General features: G+C 55.6%; 1 long non-coding RNA gene across 1 annotated transcript; it reads right to left on the bottom strand.

Annotated features, from left to right (window-relative positions):
* Nucleotides 1–1999: 1999 nt before the first annotated feature.
* On the bottom strand, nucleotides 2000–2731 carry LOC132086008 (uncharacterized). Its single transcript, XR_009420334.1, has 3 exons — nucleotides 2691–2731; nucleotides 2232–2300; nucleotides 2000–2141 (listed from the first exon to the last, which is right to left on the bottom strand). It is a non-coding gene; the product is annotated as an uncharacterized LOC132086008 (long non-coding RNA).
* Nucleotides 2732–5208: the final 2477 nt, after the last annotated feature.

A 5208-nucleotide genomic window follows, 5' to 3' on the forward strand; every position in this document is an offset into this window, starting at 1 on the left:
AGGGGAAGCTGTTCCCCACTCATGGCATGCGGCACCCCTGAGCCAGCTGTGTACTCCATCGCGGTGTCAGCCAGGGGCTCCTGCTGGGCTGAGTCTGCGCTCAGGCAGGGCTCAGGTCCCCTACAGCATCTCAGTGTCACCTGTGAGCCCCAAGGAGAAGACACCTCTGTGCCCTCTGCTCAGAATTTCACTGCTAGGACAGCAGGAATGCAACCCAAACGTGCCTTCAACCTGCTGGGGTGGGCAACTCCTGCACCAGGGGCTTTCTTGCCATTCTGCTGCTCATGGCCAAGACATTTTCCCTGCCCCTCTGCCAGGGGAATGAATGCCCTGTGCCAGTTCTGCTGTGAGGCTTCCTTGGGGCGCTGCTGGCACCAGTGGTTCCTTCAGTATTGGAACTGGAGTCAGTGAACATGACTGAGCCCTGGTGAGCTCTCAGGATGGCCGGGGACAACTGGTCCACCTGGCCCACCCCAAAATTCACCCAAGTCCTGCTGCAGCCGATGGACCCAGCAGCCAAGAACGACCCCAGAGCCAGGTAGAACCACTCGCCCTTTCCCAGGACACCATGGTGGCTCTACCCCACTGTGGCCAGGCATTACAGGCGACGATGTAGGGCCCCTCGCCTAGGAAACCCCAGAGCCCCACAGTGCCCCGCAGACAGGTAGACCCAGCAGCCCCATCCCGCCAGGGAACCAAATTCCAAGACCAATAAATAATTTCAACATACTTTTGACATAGGAAGTTTTTTTTTTTTGACATTTAAATTCTTTTGAGTAAATAAAGAATTTTGGGGGTGTTATATTGTATTTGCAGGGTTGCCCAACGAAGGCAGGAATGATGCATTTAACTCCATGTTCTCAGAAGGCTAATTTATTACTTTATAATACTATCTTATAATAAAGTATACTATACTATACTATACTGAAGAACAGAGAGAGGATTCTTAGTGAATGTTCAAAAGATAATAATGAAAACTCGTGACTCTTTCCAGAGTCTCGACACAGCTTGGCCATAATTGGCCAATGAGTCAAAGTAACTCACACCAGAATCCAATCAAACAATCACCTGTGGGTAAACAATCTCCAGACACATTCTGCACATGAGCACAACACAGGAAAAGCAAATGAGATAAGAATTGTTTTACTTTTTCTCTGAGGCTTCTCAGCTGCCCAGGAGAAAAATCCTGGGCGGAGGGATTTTTTCAGAGAATGTGAATGCCACAGTGTTAGAGATGAGTAATGAGATGGTTGGCTCTCCCAATTAAAGGGTGAACATGATAAGTATGTTAAGAGAAGTTGTACAGATGTATAGTTATGTTACTGCAATGTGTCCCCCCCACCCAGCATTGTTATCCCGGGCTGATCTTGGTAGTCCGGGCATTTGGGGAGGGGCAGATTGTTCCTAAGAGGCACGGCTTAGCAACACCTGCCCTCCAATCCAGTTCCAAGAAAGCAGTCTACACCAATGGACAGCGAGGAAGAGTCAACAGACAGCCTTTGGGAGGAGCTAGGGCTGCCTGTTGCAACAGCAAGGATATAAAAGGGAGAGCAGCCATTGTGTGGATGAGCCAGACACGTGGTTACCAGCCACGAAGTGGGGGAGGCTCCCAGCACTGTAACTTTTTCCTTATTTAGTCCTTTTGTTGTAAGTTTGGTTAAGGTTTTAATAAACCTTTCAAAATTTTGAGAAGTGAACGGTCATTTGTCACAGAGAGAAAAAGTTTAAAAGAAAGCTTTTTAAATTTTTTTTTTCTTTTAAACCCAGGCCATTCCTACCACACTCACAGTGAACCACAGCCTTTCTCACCACCTGGACAACCATCCCCCCAGTCAACTCACTCCCCCTGGATTCTGCACAACTCCCAACACACCATTTGTCGAGGGGAAGGCACAGACTGTGTAAAGGCAGCAGAGCCCAGACCTGGCCTGACTTCCCTGGACCACTGGAAAGGAGGAAATCCAGATCCACAGACACACACATGGACGCTGAGCAAAGCTTTGCTCAAAGGGTTTATTGATTCTTGATGATTGATTCTTCAGGGGAAATGGCCCAGGGCTCAAAGAGTTCAGGGGTTTCCTCCAGGGATGATCATCTCCTCATGCCACTGGAGAGGAAAAAGGACACTGGTCCTTCCAACCCTAAAAGACAAACCCCAGAAGGTGACCTCTGGAGCCGACTGGCCATGAGTGGGCTTTGTCCCCAGCCCTGTCCCTGCAGGCATGGCTCACCTAGGCATCCAGAGAGGCAGCCAGGCGCTTCTGCCGCAGGAGAGCCTGCAGCTCTTCAGCCACAGGGGGCTGGGGACAAAGGCAGCGTTAGAGACACACTGGGGGCACCGGGCTGCACTGGGAGGCAGGGGAGAGCAGGGGGGCCTTGGGGAAGGGGCTGTGGCAGCAATGGGGTGCAGGAGCTGCTGTGCTGCTGCCCAGAAGCACTGGGCTCCTGGCCAAGAGGCACAGCTGGGGCAGGGGCTGCGTCCTGGCTCATCCAGGGGGTCCTGGGGTGACAGGGATGGAATGCAGCAGGGCCCTGGGCAAAGGCTTCCCTGGGGAAGAGCCCTGGGGCAGGGCATTGTCTGGGCTGTCAGGAAGGGTGCACTGGGCTGTGCTGGGACAGACTGGGATGGCCTGGGCTGTGGTGGCCATGCAATGGGAGGGTCTGGCACCGGCAGAACTTGTGGTACCTACCAGAGGCGTCTCCAGGACCGCGACATTGTCTAAACCCAACTGCAGAGAGACCAGGAGACCTCGCTGGTCACTGGGATGTCCCCAGTGCCAGCAAGGGATGGGGGGACATCACTGCCCCCCAATTCCCTGAGGGGATGCCCTCCAATGCCAGCAGACCACTCACCTCCTGCCCGCAGATCATCTTGGGTTCCTTCCAGGAGTGCCTGGAAAGGAGAACAAAGGCTGGGTCTGGACTGGACCTTGTGGGGCTGGGGGGGACACAGGGGTAGGGAGCAGAGCACAGACAGAGGGATGGGAATTCAGGGCCTCCAAGAAGATCTGTTTGAGGTGTGGGGAGACCCAAAAGCACTGATCTGGGGTCAATTGAGAGTCCAGGGGACAGGGCTGGGGGTGTGGAAGGAGCAGGGTGTGAGGTACAGGGGAGGAGAAAGGAATTGAGGTGTAGGGACATGAGAGTGCAAGGGAGGGGCTTGGTGAGGACAGAAGAATGAGGACAGGTGGGGACAAAACCAACAGGACTGGGAGATGGTGTGGGAGGGGGGGCTGAGTCAGGGAATTGTACAGGGGGACCCCTCTGCAGTGGCCAGGAAGAAAGACAAAGGATTGAGGGGGGACATGAAAGGAAAGGCCTCAGGAATGGTCAGTGGGAGGGCAGCTGGGGACCCTGAATGGGACACAGAGGAGGGACCAAAAGGGTGGGATGGGAGGCCAGAAAGGGCAGGATGTGGGGACAGCATTTGGCCAGTGCCTCACCTTGGCCTGTGCCGGGGGGCACAGCAGGATGGAGAAGAGCAGGGCCACGCTGAGCACAGCCACCTTCATCTTCCTCTGGCTCTGGGCAGCGCTGCTTGAGGCTGCAGCAGGTGAGGAGCACCTTTATCCCTGCCGGGACTCCTCCCTGCACCCTCCCTGCCAGCCCCCAGGCCAAAGCCCGGCTTGGCACAGCCCCCAGCCCTGGCACAGAGTCCATCCCACCCCACCTGAGGCACGGATCCAGTCCCCTTGCCCGGCATCCCTCCAGCTTCCTGCACGGGGCAGCTGCCCCTGGAAGGGCCCAGGCAGGGAGTCAAAGGCACCTGGGCACCCTGTGGGGACAACCCCCAGTCCAACACAATCCATCCTCCAACAGCCCCCAGTGCCAGATCCCCCATCTCCTGCTGCCCCTCCCCTCCCAGAGCTTTCCCTGTGGGACACCCCAGAGCGGAGCCCGGCCCCAAACCCAACATGTGGGAGAACAAGGGGAACAAGGGACATGTGATCAGATGGCTGATTGGTATCTCAGTCACTGCAGACACTGGGGAGCACTGGGCAATGCTGATCACCTGCAGACAAGGCTGAGGGCTGGGGAATGGCTCAGCTGTGACAATTCCCACATCCACACAACTCGATATCCCTTTCCCTGCAGTTGCCAAACCCGACCAAGCTCCATGCCCAGAGCAAAGTCCAGAGGGGAATATGCCCTGCCCTGCCCCTCATCCTGTCACACCTGCAGCCTCGGAGCCCTCCCAGAGCACCTGGGTCATGGCCCTGGCTCTGGGCCCAGGCCAGCACTGGCCCTGAGCAGGATGTGCCCATCCCAGGGACATGGGGAAGTGGGCACCTGTCCCCAGGCAGCCACTCGGAGCTAATTGGGGTAACAGAGGTGCCCTGTGAGGAGGAGGGGTGTTGGTGCCCTGCCAGCATCTCTGACAAGCCCTGTTTACCCAGGCCCTGAGGCACCAGGAGGACATTCAGACATCCTGGGCCTCCAGGAAGGAAAATCCACAGTGAAGTGGTTCCTGAGAGCTGTCCAAGGCTGTGATTCCTGTTTGACATTCCAGGGCATTAGTGAGGGGTTCTGCACCTCTCTTTTTCCAGGGACCTTTTGGATCCAGCAGAGATGTCTTGTGGGCCACCTGGGAAAACATCTCAGGCCACTGCCTTGACTGTTTGCTCTGGAACTTGCCCCAGGAGCTGCAGGGCCCAAGGGGGAGGATTTTCCTCAGGGGTTTTGCTGCTTTGTGCCCTTGGAGGAGAGACCAGATTGTCCTCATGGGAGATTTGACCAGACGGACAAGAGCTGTGACATCATTGGTGGGCTGAGGTCACCTTGGAGAGAAATTTAAGGAAGTGTATGCAGGGTCCTAAATGGTGAATGAATGGATGAACGAGATTCTCACTGTCCTGACCCACTATCCAGCAAAACCACAGACAAGGGAAGAGGCCTGGTGGAATCAGGGGGGAAGCAGACCTTGTTGAGCCTGGTGCACACTGGGCAGTGTGGGGTGATCCCCTGCTGGTGTCCCAGCTGTCAGTGCAATACCACTGCTCTGATGGACTGGATCCTTAAGAAACAAAAGAAGTGATCAAGCTCAGGGGAGGAGGGGATTTGGTCGCACTTCTCTTCTCTGGGAGTTTCTCTCCGAGAGAGGACATTGCATGAGAATTGGGATGCGGTAAAGGACAGGGCTGAGGGCAGCTGCTCCCTCTCTCTCTGGGCTTCGGAAGAGGACGCTGGGAGCTGCTGCTTGGGAAAAGG

This window comes from Ammospiza nelsoni, chromosome 34 (genome assembly GCF_027579445.1).
Source record: "Ammospiza nelsoni isolate bAmmNel1 chromosome 34, bAmmNel1.pri, whole genome shotgun sequence".
Taxonomy (NCBI): Eukaryota; Metazoa; Chordata; class Aves; order Passeriformes; family Passerellidae; genus Ammospiza; species Ammospiza nelsoni.